This window comes from Schistocerca americana, chromosome 7 (genome assembly GCF_021461395.2).
Source record: "Schistocerca americana isolate TAMUIC-IGC-003095 chromosome 7, iqSchAmer2.1, whole genome shotgun sequence".
In the NCBI taxonomy this organism is placed as follows: Eukaryota; Metazoa; Arthropoda; class Insecta; order Orthoptera; family Acrididae; genus Schistocerca; species Schistocerca americana.
Window position 1 is genome coordinate 462,425,618 of NC_060125.1, and position 18,003 is coordinate 462,443,620.

The window sequence follows — 18,003 nt, forward strand, 5'->3', positions numbered from 1 at the left end:
TAATCCGATTTCTAAGGCCGTACCCATAGAACCTATGGATTAGATTTATTTAACACTTTATGTTAATATCATTGGAAGTTTTCTAACACGAAATATCATTAAACACAGTAATTTATTCAATAACAGGCATTAAAATGGATATATTATCGAAGATTAGTAGTATATGATTTACAAACTCAGTGCATATAACGTTAACTGTTAGATTTTTTACTCTAGTGAGATAACTACACTGAGATGACTACGGCTTTCAAACGCAAAATACTTAACAGAAATTTGGTCTAAAAGTTCGTAAACACCAAAGAAACAGTGATTGGACTCCTGTTCGATAGTAAACAGGCTCATGTGCTTGTGTATTGACCTGTGGGCCCAGCAACGATGGAGAGGCTTCATTCCACCGTAGTCCTCAGTGGTTCACAACCCCCCAACAGATCACAGCAGTCCTCCCACATCTCCGCCGCCTCAAACTGAACCCAGGGTGTTACTGTACAGTTCGGTCCCAGTGGACTCCCTTGCCCCCTCCCCCAGACGTCGGACAGTGTTTTCACAGCAATCGCCGACATATTGTACCTGGGGCGGAATATTGGGAACTAGCCCACATGCGCTGAAGCAGATGGAGAACCACCTTAAAACCATCCACTGGCTGGGCGGATTTGTGCCGGGAACCAACACGCCTTCCGGTTCGGGTAGCAGCGTGTTAGACTGCTCGGCTAGTCGGGAGGGCTGCTCATGCACTTTGTACAGTATATGTGAAACTGACAGGACGGGCAATGCTCTATCACACTAGTACTGCGAATTAAGCTCACCATAATTACTCCTGGACAGCTCTGCTGGACCCCGCTCACATGCTGATGGCTCTGCTGTAGAGGATATGGTCGCAGTGCTGCGCCTGCGACTCTGAACCTCTGTCACTCTCTAAGATGTCCGCCTCCGCAGCGTAGCGGCACCGTTATCGCCTACCACGCAGGGGGTCCGGGTTCGATTCCTGGCAGGGGACTGGGTGTTGTGTGTCCTTCATCATCATTGACTCGTAAGTCCCCAATGTGGCGTCATTTAAAAAGGACTTGCAATACGGCGGCCGAACTCCCCCCAACGGGGCCTCCCGCCCAACGATGCAACACGATCATTTCCATTTTCCCCCCTTAAGATAGGCTATCTGGAACCCGTTTTCAGAAGACGACACAAGCTCATCAGACAAAATTAGTCACCCCTAAGGTAATCATTACAAGCATGATTTAATACCGCCTCATTCCGCCCTGTGCTTGATAACTGCAGGTATTCGGGTCGGAAGTGATTCCAAAAGCTTATGCAGGTAAGCCACATTCAGTTTAAGCTACTCTCTGAGGATTCGATTGGGCAGTTCGACAAAATTGCAGGTATGCTGATGACGACGTTTTACCCGCCGTTCCAATATGTCCACAGTTTTTCTGCGGTTTTCAAGTTAGGTAATTTTGTAAACTAGTCGAGTGGTAATACAGAAAGACAGTCACATATTCTTTGATCCCGATAAACTTATCTCTTGTCGTCTTTACGTGCCTCTTTGAGCAATGGACTCTTACGAGGTGACTGACATCAAATGGCCACTGCGTGCACTCCCTGTCGCAATGCTAACAGGTTTGGGTCGACCTACTGTCACTGCCTACAGCAACTCCTGTCAGATTTGGAAGCGATTGTAATTCACAAGTCGTGAAACTCATCTCCGGCTATTCCCAGCAAGGATCTTCTTCCGTACACAATTCCCACGTCGTGTTTCGTAGCCACGTGAGTTACACCATTGCTTGAAGACACATTAAACAGTCTGCCGCGAAACACCAACAATTCAGCAACTTCGCTCACTTTATGGTCACGGGCATGTCCACGGTCATGACGCCTTATTGCCAGATTGTCATGCCATTACATTTATCTGTGTTTACGTACAATGTCCACTAGAAACACAAATGACTTACAGATCGCAGTGTGTCACTGGTCACTACTTCCTTATGCTGACGCAGAGGCAGCGGGCACGCGGTTCAGCACATGACTCGACCGCTGCGCCATCTGTAATGGCTTGACGATTCTTATGTCTGCGTGCACTAGGGTGACTAATTATTTTGTCCGGTGAGATTACTTGGAATAGACGTGAAGACAGGGGACGATGGTACGACATAAATTGCGAAATCGGATTTTGGATTTAAGGCTCTTTTATGAGCAGATACTATATGTGATGAAAAGTAATCAGACACCTGACTGAAAATAACTTAAAAGCTCGTGGTACCCCCCATCGGTAATTCTGGAATTAAATATGGTGTTGGCCCACCCTTAGCCTTGATGACAGCTTCCACTCTCGCAGGCATACGTTCAACCAGGAGCTGGAAGATTTCTTGGGGAATGGCAGCCAATTCTTCACGGAGTGCTACAGTAAGCAGAGGTACCGATGTCGGTCGGTGACACCTGGCACGAAGTCGGCGTTCCAAAAAATGCCAAAGGTGTTCTATAGGATTCCAGTCAGGGCTCTGTGCAGGCCAGTCCTTTAAATGGATGTTATTGTCGTGTAACCACGCCGCCACAGGCCTTGCATTATGAACAGGTGCTCGATGGTGTTCAAAAATGCACTCGCCATCCCCGAATTGCTCATCGTCAGTGGGAACCAAGAAGGTGCTTAAAACATCATCGAAGGCCTGAGCTGTGATAGTGCCACGCACAACAACAACAGGCGCAAATCACGACCACACCATAACACCACCACCTCCAAATTGCACTGTCGGCATTACACATGCTGGCAGATGACGTTCACTGGGCATTCGGCATACACACACCCCGACACCCGATCGCCACATTGTGTACTATGTTTCGTCACTCCACACAACGTTTTTCCAATGTTCAGTCGTCCAACGTCTGCGCTCCTTACACCAAGCGAGGCATCGTTTGGCATTTACTGGCGTGATGTATGGCTTATGAGCAGCCGCTCGACCATGAAATCCAAATTTTCTCACCTCCGCCTAACTGTCATAGTACTTGAAGTGGATCCTGATGCAGTTTGGAATTCCTGTGTCTGCCTATTACACATTACGACCCTCTTCAACTGTCGATGGTCTGTGTCAGTCAACAGACGAGATCGGCCTGTACACTTTTGTGCTATATGTGTCCCTTCACGTTTCCACTTTACTATCACATCGGAAAATGTGGACATAAGAATGTTTAGGTGTGTGGAAATCTCGCGTGCATGTGTATGACACAAATGACTGACACCGAATCATATGACCACGCCTCAAGTTTGTGATTTCCGCGGAGCGTTCCATTTTGCTCTCTCACAATGTCAAATGACCGCTGAGGTCGCTGATATGGAGTACGTGGCAGTAGGTGGCAGCACAATGCATCTAATATGAAAAAAGGATATTTCTTGTGATGTCCGGATACTTTTGATCACACAGTGTACTATCTCATATCGCAAGTGAATATTCATTGAGAGTAGACTGAAGTTTAAGAGAGTAATCTGGAAGAATCAATGTGGAATGAACTAGGATACGGAAGAGCTTAAATTCTCTAAGAATGTGGGTACTATGATAGTGAATACCTGAATAGGCAGACCAGTTGAAAAAGGCAATCTCCGAAGTGGACAAACAGAACAGCGTGGCAACTTCGAGTAATAGAATAAATACTTCGAGCAACCTACGGAAGAAGGTAATACAAATATATATACGAACAGACAGGAATATAGCATAATTAGTCACTTAGGAATGGAATACACAGGAAGTTTTGTGGAAGCCAAAGCGTAAAAGAAAATCTCGATGAATGGACCGATTCGGCATATAGGAAAAATAAAACCGCCCTCGGTGAATTTAGAAATCGAGGACATTAACAATAATAGTACTGTTAAACGCAGAGGAGATAGCGGATAGGTGGAAATTGTACAGTGAAGGCCATAAAAGTGTCTCATGACTAGACACAAGAAGAAACTGGAGTCGATATGCGAAGCACGGAAGATCCGGTATTAGCGTCAAAGAGTGACAAATCACAGGAAACATTGCGATGAAATAAAGCAGTATCCATAGGTAACGTTCCTCCTGGATTTCTAAAATCGTTGGAGGAAGAGAGAACTGTCGTGCGGACATACCACCAAACATTCGGAAAAATATCATCTCGAAGGAAAAAAGGGTAGTAAGTACGACAACTATCACGCAGTGTGCTTAACATCTCCTTCATTCATGTTTTGACAGGAATAATAATGAGAAGACTCTATAAGGAGTTGAGGATCTACTAGATGACAATGAGTTGGCGAGAGGAAAGGTACAAGCACTAGGGCGTCAGTTCTGATTCGCGCTTGATGCTGGAGGCGAGGTTTAACAAAAACAAGACACGTTCATAAGATTTGTTAAATTAGAAAAAGCGTTCGACAATGTAAGATGGTGCTGCAAGTGCGGCGGGCCAGGTTCGGTCGGTTGTTCTTTCGTCTCCTTACTCTCTCTCAGTCACTTTCATTGAACAGTTCACCTACCTCTACATTTCTTTCTTCCGATGTCCCTTCACTCTGCAGTAGTAGACACACGCTAGACAGTGTAAAGCAGCGTTGATGAAACCACTACCTAATTCCTACCGCACAGAGGCCGCGTTACTCAAGTTCCAAACCAGTTCCTGTAAGTTCATTTTCACAAATTTCGGGCGATAGGAAAATGCAGTTTAATTGCAGTAACCATTTGAAAATTCTATAAAAACGGCTTTTTATTAATTAAGAATCCAAGGATATGGCTATCAAGTTCGTAATTAATATGATAACTACTCTATCATTCCATATTCACTTTCTGTAGAACATATTTCACACGAAAAAACAGCCAAAATTTCGGCGAATCCGACCCGATTAATTTTGCGATCTAACAGTCACTGACCCACCACTATTAGTGAGTAGAACATTCGGTCGTTTCAGTGGTCTTCTATGTCAGAAGTGCTCGCCAAAGTATTTCATAAAGAATATAGAATATGCCACGCGGAATTTTCTCTACGACCAAACGATCTCACGCTTATAAAACTTCAACTAATTAATTCCGAAACATCACACTTTCCTCAAAATGTTCGTAACTTAAACCGCTTTAGTCACGACACGTTTTATCTGAAATGATCTCACTAGCTCTTCATTGTACACACTATTTTCGCTGAGGCATCTAGCATGGTGATACTCGGAAGCAGGTTAGCGAGCGACTATCTCGATGCTCCTCACTGCCTATCTAACTATCTGCACGCTGGAACCACTTAACTGTGATTGGATATTGATCTGAATGACCAATCAGAATGATCGATTCAGATCATTCTCGCGGCAAAACTCGGCATAGCCAACAACTAATCAGATACTCATTGACGTCATTACAATTTCAGTTTCTAATATATTGTTTAATAAAATAGAACTAAATGTAAAATATTCTTTAAATCAATACGGAGTATTTTTCCGCTTCAGACTTTTGTTCTGGCTGCTCTCTTACAAAAGCAAGCACACATCGACAAACGTCATCAGCGTCGTGGTTCCAATACAATTTTCCCACGGTTCTATTTTTTAAGGTTTTACATAAAATGACGTTAAGTTTTAACGTATGTCCCGCATGTGCTCTCTCATTCATTCCCATGTATTCACACACAAAAAAAATATTATATAAGCAAATAATAACTTACACTCCTGGAAATGGAAAAAACAACACATTGACACCGGTGTGTCAGACCCACCATACTTGCTCCGGACACTGCGAGAGGGCTGTACAAGCAATGATCACACGCACGGCACAGCGGACACACCAGGAACCGCGGTGTTGGCCGTCGAATGGCGCTAGCTGCGCAGCATTTGAGCACCGCCGCCGTCAGTGTCAGCCAGTTTGCCGTGGCATACGGCGCTCCATCGCAGTCTTTAACACTGGTAGCATGCCGCGACAGCGTGGACGTGAACCGTATGTGCAGTTGACGGACTTTGAGCGAGGGCGTATAGTGGGCATGCGGGAGGCCGGGTGGACGTACCGCCGAATTGCTCAACACGTGGGGCGTGAGATCTCCACAGTACATCGATGTTGTCGCCAGTGGTCGGCGGTAGGTGCACGTGCCCGTCGACCTGGGACCGGACCGCAGCGACGCACGGATGCACGCCAAGACCGTGGGATCCTACGCAGTGCCATAGGGGACCGCACCGCCACTTCCCAGCAAATTAGGGACACTGTTGCTCCGGGGGTATCGGCGAGGACCATTCGCAACCGTCTCCATGAAGCTGGGCTACGGTCCCGCACACCGTTGGGCCGTCTTCCGCTCACGCCCCAACATCGTGCAGCCCGCCTCCAGTGGTGTCGTGACAGGCGTGAATGGAGGGACGAATGGAGACGTGTCGTCTTCAGCGATGAGAGTCGCTTCTGCCTTGGTGCCAATGATGGTCGTATGCGTGTTTGGCGCCGTGCAGGTGAGCGCCACAATCAGGACTGCATACGACCGAGGCACACAGGGCCAACACCCGGCATCATGGTGTGAGGAGCGATCTCCTACACTGGCCGTACACCACTGGTGATCATCGAGGGGACACTGAATAGTGCACGGTACATCCAAACCGTCATCGAACCCATCGTTCTACCATTCCTAGACCGGCAAGGGAACTTGCTGTTCCAACAGGACAATGCACGTCCGCATGTATCCCGTGCCACCCAACGTGCTCTAGAAGGTGTAAGTCAACTACCCTGGCCAGCAAGATCTCCGGATCTGTCCCCCATTGAGCATGTTTGGGACTGGATGAAGCGTCGTCTCAGGCGGTCTGCACGTCCAGCACGAACGCTGGTCCAACTGAGGCGCCAGGTGGAAATGGCATGGCAAGCCGTTCCACAGGACTACATCCATCATCTGTATGATCGTCTCCATGGGGGAATAGCAGCCTGCATTGCTGTGAAAGGTGGATATACACTGTACTAGTGCCGACATTGTGCATGCTCTGTTGCCTGTGTCTATGTGCCTGCGGTTCTGTCAGTGTGATCATGTGATGTATCTGACCCCAGGAATGTGTCAATAAAGTTTCCCCTTCCTGGGACAGTGAATTCACGGTGTTCTTATTTCAATTTCCAGTAGTGTAGAATGATTTTTTATACTACATAACTTAGAGTAATTAAAGGTTTCAAAAGAAAATTCCACTTAAGTGATTTTATATACTGTGAGCTTTGTTATGACTTCAGATGATAATAAAAGACATTTGGCTATTGTTCAGAACTAAGTTTTGTACATAAGTGTGGGTTTTAGGAGATTTAAGTAATTTTCTCAATATCTGTAACTATAATAGATAAAAACCTTAAGCTTTGACAGGATCCCCTCCTTGATAACAAAAGATTGCGTATTCAGAATGAGATTTTCACTCTGCAGCGGAGTGAGCGCTGATATGAAACTTCCTGGAGACTAAAACTGTGTGCTGGACCGAGACTCGAACTCGGGACCTTTGCCTTTCGCGGGCAAGCGCTGTCCCGTCTGAGCTACCCAAGCACGACTCACGCCCCCTCCTCACAGTTTTAATTCCGCCAGTACCTCGTCTCCTACCTTCCAAACTTCACAGAAGCCCGCCTGCAATGCTGCAGAACTAGCACTCCTAGACGAAAGGATACTGCAGAGACATGCGTACCAAGTTTGAACAAAATGGGATGATAATTACTATGGTTTAGTTAGATTCGTAAGAGATATGAATTTGCGTACCGACTGAATGTTACTTGAGAACGTTCTCACGGCTGGTAGCGTCAGCTGCACTGTGAGAGTGAAGAAAAACGTAGCCATCCTGAAGCCACCGTGCTACTTGGCTGCCTGCCTTCCTGCATCGAATGCTATCTCGTAATAACTTGCTACGATACACAAGGTGTTCGAAATTCTCACGCAACTACGAGTAGTTAAAAACTACAGGTTAAGAGGGTAATATACAATACGTGCAAGTATAAAGAATGCAGAAGACGGATGGGACCCCAAGAACTAAGTTTCCAGGAGGTAGCCTTTCCTCACCTGTTCTATCTAAATATCGAAGAAGCAAGGAATAAAATGACGAAAGTTTAAGTAGTGGGGTTAAAATTCAAGGTGAAAGGGTATGATGATTTGATACGCTGTTGAAATGGCTGTCCTCAGTGGAACTGAGGAAAAAGGAAAGACCTCTTAAATGTAATGAACAGCCTAATGAGAACAAGCTCTGGACCAGGAATAAAAAAAAAAAAAAAAAAAAAAAAACATGGTGCAAATGGCTCTGAGTACTATGGGACTTAACTTCTGATGTCATCAGTCACACACATCCGTGCCCGAGGCAGGATTCGAACCTGCGACCGTAGCGGTAGCGCGGTTTCAGACTGAAGCGAATAGAACCGCTCGGCCACACCGGCCGGCTGGACCAAGAGTAAGCCGAAGAAAGTCGAAGGTAATGAGAAGCAGAAATGAGAGTAGTGAGAATCTTACCATCAGAACTGAGGACCACGAAGTACATTAAATGAAGGTATTCTTCTCTCTTGGAATCAAAATAGCACCTGACGAACGATACAAGGAGGACATGAAAAGGAGACTAGCAGTGGCATATAGTGCATTGCTTACCAAGAAATGTCAACTAGTATCAAACATCAGTCTTAATTTGAGGAAGATGTTTCTGAGAACGTAATTTTCGAGCACAGCATTGTACGGAAGTGGGTCATTAACTGTGGGAAAAACGATGAACAAATTTGTGCTGCATAAGGATGTTGAAAATCAGATAGTCTGATAAGATAGGAAATGAGGAGGTTCGCTGAAGTGTCGAAATGTGAAACATGTGGAAAACAGTGACAACAAGAGGTGAGAGGATGAAAGGATATGTTTTAAGACACCAAGAAATGTCTTCTACAGTTATCAAAGCTGCCGCTGTCGGACGGCTGCGGACGATTCCTGAAGAGGATTGCATTCAATTAGATTAAAGGAGTCCTCTTTGGGAGTCTTCATTTCGGAGTAGAACTTAGTCCCAACGGCCTCAATCGAGCCAATAGGTGCATTGCCTTTGAAGTTTATCTAATCCTCTAGTAGTTTTACAGCTCGACATGGCTGGAATTAGTGCGTCACAGTCTAAACTACTACATCTCTAACACATCTCAATGCAGTAGTATTAATATCACGAACAAAGGTATACTACACACAAGGGCTATTTTTTGTGAGGAAACTTTTAATTATTTTTAAATAAAACAACTTTACTAACATTCTACGTTATAATTCTTCATCTGCAGCCCTCTTCCTCTATTGGGCTGCGAACTGTAGAGCGTAACATGACAGTATGTAACATGGTTATGTCGGTGCACCAAAAATGGAGCGCTATAATTGCTCCTTCAGCTTGGCAGTGCCAGGTCAGACACGATTGCTGCAATAATCGGACGTATAGCTTTCACTGCTATAGGTGATCCACCAGATAATACCGACATGGCACCAACTTATTTTTATATGTCTACAAAAGTTAAGGAATACCTTCGAGGACTTCACTTTGATCATAATCAACCGGCACAAGCAGAGGTGAGACTGTGGCTCCGTCAGCAAAGTAAAACTTCCTACGCTCATGGTGTAAACAAATTGGTCTCTCATTCGGAGAAATGTCATCGTCGCCAGGGTGGCTATTTTGAAAAATAAATTTGTAGAAATGAAGAAGAAAGATGGAAAGTGTTAACAGATTTATTTTATTTACGACGGGTTTAAGAGTTTTCACATAAAAAATGCAGAGGCATTGCTTTTCAACAATGCGTCGTACCAACATCGCTGAAAATGCCTAGTGGCCGGATTACTTATTTTACCTACTTTAAAGCAGTTTACTAGTATGACAACAACAGGAATAACAACATTTGGCTTTCGTTCCTTCCGGCCTATCCTATCTACTCGTAGCGTTTGCCAAAGTACAAAGCGAGGCGACGCATCCTCTTTCGTCTTCCTGGTGACATCGACAGTTACTCACCTTTGAGAGCCTTTCAGAAATAGTTTACAGTGATACTTACAGTGAAAGCTGTAAAAACTATCAGCGAAGCACGTGTAAACAAGTTGCGTATAGTTACTTCAAATGCTTCAAATGGCTCTGAGCACTTTGGGACTTAACATCGGAGGTCATCAGTCCCCTAGAACTTAGAACTACTTAAACCTAACTAAGGACATGACACACATCAGAGCCCAAGGAGAGATTCGAACCTGTGACCGTAGCAGTCACGCGGTTCCGGACTACGCTCCTAGAACCGCTCGGCCACCGCGGCCGGCTCGTATAGTTACTACTAGACCTAATTTATTAGGTCGGAGAGTAACTACCAAATGAAGAAATATTCTTCCATTAAATATATGTTCTGTTTTGTCAGTCTGAGCAATCAATTGTTGATATCTAGATCACATTACCACGAAGTTCCAGAAATGGAAGTTCGGCAACAAGTTCACTTTCTACTAATCTTTTAACCCTTCATGCACGCGCTCTCTCTTTAGAAGCCATCCGAAGTTTTGAACTCGCAACCTGAAAGAATCGCCCTTGTTATCAGTTAACAACGAGTTTCTAAGGAGACCCATGATGTTTAATGGTTGCGATTCCTCATCACGTTTATTACTCGGAAAGGTGATAGTTACAGCTACATAGTAATAGACGAGGAATGTATTACCCTCCGAAATAAAGGTTCATTTCTCATTCAAAAACTCGAGATATCCGTGGACTTTATTCACGTCTGTAAAGAAACATTTAGCTTGTTAATCTAGTTCTTCATAAAACATTAACTACACAAGGTGTACAAAAGTGTTTAGGACTCTGTGACCTCTCAGCTCGAGGGTTGACCACAGACCCCTCAAAACCAGCGCAGTTAATACCTGTCTACTACCAAATTACGAGAAAGACATTTTCTATAATTGACTGAAAACATAGTGGCCGTTCAGCTTCCAATTTCAGCCTTACTCTCCCTCTTAGGACCTGTCGCAATTCCAAAAACAGTTTTTCAAGAAAATACAATGTAATACCTAAGATAATCCTCATTTATTGTTCCGTCTCAGTTGAACATGTTTAATTAGATTCCATATTCCGATCGCTCAGTATCATCTTCAGATTTAAGCATGTGCTTCAGGAACCCATCTTGTCTACTCGGAACGACGTGTCACAGTACTCTGATTCACGACACGTTTTCAATTCTTATTACACATGCTGATTATGTAGCTCGGTCCCTTGTAAAACGCTGAAGACTAAGACTTGTAGCTTTCCCCACTCTCTAAAAATCACATAAAAAATTTATAGGTTTGTAACCTAAAAATCTACAATCATCTAGATTATTTCCTCATATGTACCAAATTGTATCATTCATATTTCTATTTATTTAATTTTATCTAACCTCCACCTTAAGTTTAATTCTTAGAAATATTAAATATTTTATTGTTGCATATATCGTTTTCAGTGTACAACACACAAGCATTTAAAGTTATTGATTGTGTTTTTCTTAAAACTCTGTGGTTTACCAGCTTCAGCTAATACAAAAAGGCAAATGAACAGTGACGAAACGAAGGAAATCAAACGACACACGTCCTTGCGGGATTGACTGAGGAGTTCGATATTACCTGGTTTCGATTCCCATCTACAGATTAGTAAGACAATATTTCCCCCTCTAGGTGCGTGCTTTTCCACAGACAACAGTACACCCAGAACATCGTTCGTAGGTTACATGAAGAAACACTGCTCCGACCAACAAAGGCTGAATTTCTTCAACTAATTTATTACAAACCTTTCAACAGATAAATTTAGGGGTCAGAAGACCTGCACAAGAGACGACGAATTTTCTACATATAAGGGTGTTACAAGGCTTATGAACATTTTAGTCGCCTAATAACACTGGAGTAAAACGTCAAAATTGGTACATTTCAGGACATCTCGACGACAAATAAACTATCTCAAGATGATACCGTGTTTTTAAAAAATGCTTCGGTTATAACTGGTAACAGCGACTCTGACCAACTTGTCTGGAAACTTGCAAAGCAGCAACAAGAGTCACCGTCTATCCATGTACTGCCTGCCATTTCACATATCAGTTTGTTACACTCCTATGATACCTGGAACATATTGAACGGCGGCTGTGGCAGACTGGTATTGAAACTTTCAATAGAGCAACACAGCTCTAACATTTCGTGGATCAGTCGGGTATACACTGAAGAGCCAAAGGAATTGGTACACCTGAAAAATATCGTGTAGGGCCCCACGTTGAACGTTGAACGATTCTCTTCAGTCGGCGTTGGAGCCGTTCTTGCGGGATCTTCTCCCGGCAGCAGCGATGTCAGAGATTTCATATTTTACCGAATTCCTGATATTCACAGTACACAGGGGAAATAGTCGTACTGGAAAATTCCCACTTCATCACTACCACGGAGATGCTGTGTCCCATCGCTCGTGCGCCGACTATAGAACAACGTTTAAACTGATTTACATCTTTATAATCTGCCATTGTAGCAGCAGTAACCGAACGAATATCTGCGCCGGACGCTTGTCTTATATAGGAGTTAGGGACCACAGCGCCGTATTCTGTCTCTTTAAATATCTCTGTATTTGAATACGCATACCTATACCGGTTTCGGTGGCGCTTCAGTGTATGTTGACTTAAACGCCTTTCAAAACCTGCTCCCCGCAACCATTTTGCTGCTTTAGAAGCAGTGCGCCGAGATAATGATCTTCACGCCATTAAAAGCTGCACATCCTATTCGGAGAGAGTGGCTCTAATCACGAGTCTCAGATCTTTTAGCTATATTCTCAACTTCAGCACACAGATCGAACCTTGAGAGGATGGCTGGATACACAAATCAGTTAGTTCACATGGATCATGGTTAGTGTCAACCATATCGCCCACGAATCAGTAATTTTCTGTTATTGGTAACTGTCGTAGCAAGACATAGTACTGAAACCTCAACAAAGGTGGCAAGTAGCTCTCCAACTTTAGTTTCCAGGTGTGATAACCATTTTCTTAGTGAAATTTTTCAGCAGAGTTCGGTAACATTGGAAACGAACTTTTCAAAATATGATCCTAATAACGCCTATCCTAACGTTCTAATCACTTTTACCAGCTGGAATCAAAAGCATCTTCCAGAGAAAATCCCAGTTCGGCATTGAACAAATTGTACAGTCTACGTTACTCCATATAATGGAATGGGGAATCGATTTAAAAACCCAATACACTGATGCCTTGAATGGTTTCTCGTGCTGAAAATTTCTTTAAAGGAATGAAATATATTTTGATTAATTATATCGTCTGTGATTAAATGTGGGGAAACCCCTGAATGTAATAAACAGATACAGTGACAGAATGGATACAGTCATACTGCTCATTGTCACTTACAGAATACCGTAAAATGAAGTTACTTTCAACATTAAAGAAAATTGCAGAAGTACACCAACACTACATACGTATCGGATAACAAACTCTTCTCAAGACTACTCAGGATATCACAGACTATGGAAAACATATTAAATATTTTTGTATCTTCTACTCTTTTCTACTTTTGTTCATATTGTCTGCCTTCAAAATCAAACAATGGTCGACATCACTTCGAACATGGAATTGTTGCTTCACTTGCTGAAAGTTGAGGTCCTCTTTATCAACGACAACCCTCTCACGAGCAATAACATACTTTTTGTGCATTGAAGCAGTTTTTACAGGATTATATGAACATGTTTAACTTACCATTGTTTCTTACCTCTTTAGAGACCTAAAATTAGTTCTCATCTTTACAACAAAATTCTGATATTATAGAAACAACATTTACTCTTCATTAACAGTAATAACTATTCGTCTACCAGGTATTTTTTCAAAAGTTTATTTATAATTATGTTACGCAGTAATCCTTTTCGTAATTTAAAAGTTTGTGAGACCTTTGTTAGTGACACGTCTTCTTCACGAATTAATTTTGGGGCGACTTCAGGGTTGCTTGTCGATCAGTTTTTATAAGGTAGAGAACTAGCTTACTCACCTACTCTTTCACAATATCTACAAAAATGAGACAATAAAACTAACCTATTATTAGTTACTAAAATATGCCATAATTATATACAAATCGATAAAAAAGTACATAGTGTTGTTAAACCAACCTGTTCAAATAACAAGATTGGGACAACACCGCATACAACATGTAATAATCTTCCATAACTGATCAGTTGATCTGTAAGAGAGAACAGATACTGGCAGGATACCAATGTTCAAAATCGCCTCAGGAAAGCGGACCTTTCAGTCCCATTTAATTACTACAACAACGAACACTCTAAATTTCTTAGGCTTTCAGTACATTTAGATTTAGACATGTACATTGTCTGAAAATGCTAATATACGATTTTTGAACCTCAATGCTTCATATTATGCAGATGTCTGCTGTGTTCCAAATAACTATGGTTCGGGAATTTTGGTAGACAGGATAATATCATTTTGACAACCACATAATTTGAAAGAATGTATACTCGTTGATTGGAAAGCTTATACAGGTAATTTGCTATCTTACACAAGAGGGCAACAATGAATTTAAACATTCAAAATCAACTCACCGTTCAAAGGCAACTCATATTAGGTTACTGCTTTGTAATGCACACATTTCTATAAAACAGCGTAAGCAAATGAATACGAATTAAGATCTGTTACTGATACGAAAAAATTAACATTTATTAGATTCTGCACAGAATTTGAAGCATGAGCAGCATTTTTCTCTTTTCTGACACCTGAAATCGTCTAAATTTAACTTAAACATCAGTACAATTTCAAATAAATTTCAACCACCGTCAGCCTTCATAGCTCGGCCATCCCGGCACAACCCCCGCTATCTGACCCAGCATTATGTGCCTTGATGGAAATACAAACCACTGCACCTGTCGTCAAGCTAGGAGACATCGGAGCAGGTATGTCAACACTTAATTGTAGCATATTTTTTAAATCTGATGGATTCCTGACATTTGTAGCAACTTCTAACATTCCGACCTGGACCACGAGGTTCGGGTAGGGGCCCTAGAATTTTCTACTGTCAGGTCGTAGAAGTCTGTCATCAACAGGATCACAGCTTAAATTATAGAAATTATTGTTTTCAAATTTGTGTCATTAAAGTCGAATTATTATCTAATCACTCTCATTACTTTGTCGATAAATCATTAACCAACAACAGTACTGGGACTCATTGGTCAACGATTTTCCCACGGTTATGCCAGATCGTGCAGAAACACATGTAATTAAATTACAGGGAATGAATTAAAAAGAAAAAGACTAAACATCCACGCTCCAGTGAGCTAATGCATCTCCTGAGTACTTCACATTTAACTTTGTGTGAGCTATGTACGACAGCAACGAGAAAAGTTCTCATTGTGACGATGGAACGTTGTTCTGTGTCCCATGTGGACCCAGTTTTCTACGTACTCTTCCTTTGAAGTACATAAATTTCATCCTTTCTCCAAAGAGTAGTTTACATCCCCAAAGCATGATTCTGGAGAGTATGCACAACAAACTTCTGCGATTAACATATCGACTTCATTGGTGTCACACTATGCTCTCCGCACGAGTTAATTTAATTGTTGAATTAGTTGGAAGTCGGAAGTAGTGAAATCTCATGAACTGTATTATGGTACAGCGGCTTCCTTGACCATGTAGTTCAATTTTCTCATTCCTAATCAACCTTTCTAGACGTGTTCACTGCCTTGATAAACGATGACGTTCTTTGTTAACAATACTGGCGTCCAGTCACATACTTCTTAATGTTGTTGATCCAGAAAACACTCTTGGTATTCACAAGTTACTGGTTAACCGTCTATAATGTAATAAATAAACTCCACGACGAATAACAACTACTTTGATAATTTTTGTTCTGCTTCACCAGCTTTCCAAGCCTGCTTCTATTGCTTTCTTCGTTTCTGACACGAAATATTGCCCGACGATGTATCTACCGGAATGAATTTAATATATAGTCAGATATATAAATTTTCAGATTGATCATACATCGTACTGTTCATCATCAGTCAATAAATGTGGCACCAAACTAACACAAAACTCCCTCATATCTGATCATTCATCTTAATTGCGTTATAACTCTAGAAAATGATATAGCTTAAGATACATTTAATCACCAATCATCCAACACTGTGCCGCGCACTTTATTGATGTTTTCGTATGTGGTTGCAAATATAAGGTACTTTTCACGAGGACCATCGCAGGACGAAACTCCATCACTTTTCAGCTCATCTACCATTCCTTTACTGTTGAAACTGTGTAAACCGTTCACCTTATTTATCAACGGATTTCCAGGAACCAAGGAGAACAAAAGATACTATGATTGCACGATATTTCAGACCATCAATTCGCACGCGCAATACGATCACTTTAAAATGTCGGAAACACTAAATAGTTCTTCAGATAAACTTCCACTCGACTTGAGTTGAAGTATAGGACCTCTAGACAGTAAAAAATCCAAATTTAACTCTATAAATGACCAGGGGCAACATTATTTATGTCTATTTGTTACGTTATAATTATATGTATATGTATCTCCATTCAAAAAGATACTGGTTTCTTTTGCAGACGCAACGACAGTAACTCCGACGCAAAGTACAACAGTGTCAGAGTTGTCAACAACGACTTCACAGTTTCCACCATCTCAAACCGAAGTGCCAACTGAAGTGCCAACGCAAACGGATAACATCGAAGCAACTGAATTTCTAGGAAATGAGGAAACAGGTATTAAAAAATTCTGAATTTTGATGTGCTACTTCCTCCTATGTAACGAGTATCAGTAGACTAGTAAACTCCACAGGAAATTCTTCGTGAAAATGTTAGAGGGGAATAGCAGCTGGGACTACAAATAAATTTGGCGTTTACCGGAGCTACATTTTCTACGCCAAACACGAACGTACTGGTTTCCGCTAAGAGGCTGCGGCGCCATATCAACAAAACCAAAGCTATAGACGTCGGGACGTCGATGTCCACCCTTGATTATCCAAACTCGTAGGTCAAATTTTCGCTGACATTTACCACGAATTTTCAGATGTGCATTGATAATAAGGCAGAAGGTAACACTATTGCTATTGACTGAGTATACTTCAGACGGTATGTCTTCCCATTCCGTAGTATTGTTAGAACCGAGGAAGTAGCAGGAGGCAGGAGTAGTGAAGCGTTGTCCTGCTGAAAGCAACTATTTGCATGTACATTCACGAACAGTGGAAGAAATCTTGATTAATATTTTGTGGTCATTTAATTACTCGTAGAACAGGGCACCAAAGTCAGTGTAATGCTGTGTTTACACAAGCCTCGGGCAGTGTACATATGTGACGGTAAAGTAACCACAACAGCGTTGCTGACATCAACTGAATGAATAATCACTCAAGACAAGTGATAACGCTGACTGTTGCACATGCTTTCGTGAGTGGATACATTACTCTAGCCCTACCAAGACACAGGCCATATGTTCGCACGTAACATAATAGTTGAACACAAACACGGATTACGTTTTCAGAACACGGTATTTCCATACTATGACCGTGTGCACATGGGCATAACTTTAAACTACAGACAACATACAACACATATCGCTCCGAAACTTCGGTTGCGGTGCATAGTTGTGTAAAATACCTTGTAGAACAATAAAGAGACCATTTTTCACTACGAATACCTCCTATGAGTGAGGTGCAGTCTGCTGCCGAATACAGTGGCCCATTGTGGCTCAATAATGTTCAAGTAAACAAGGTCGAATATATGAGGAAAACATTGTTTTGTACGGAGTGCCCTCCTGGTTGTTGCTGTAGCGAACACAACGAGGAAGAAAGACGGAGCAAGTCTGTAGACTTTTGAGTTGTGTACTTTCTGGGGAACAGAATGTATAAGCTGGATGTATTCGGTGAAAACAGAACAAATGCTATGAAGAGTTAAACGTGAGAAAGAACTCCTCAGCGTTGTAAAGAGAAGTGAAATGAACCGGATAAGACGTAAAGCAACAAAGAAGGTGCGGACAAAAAGTCCTAAGGTTGTGTATGGGAAGGGAGATGAACAGAGGGATGAAGAGATTTGAGGTCATGGACAACGTGCTTGATAGCAGCAC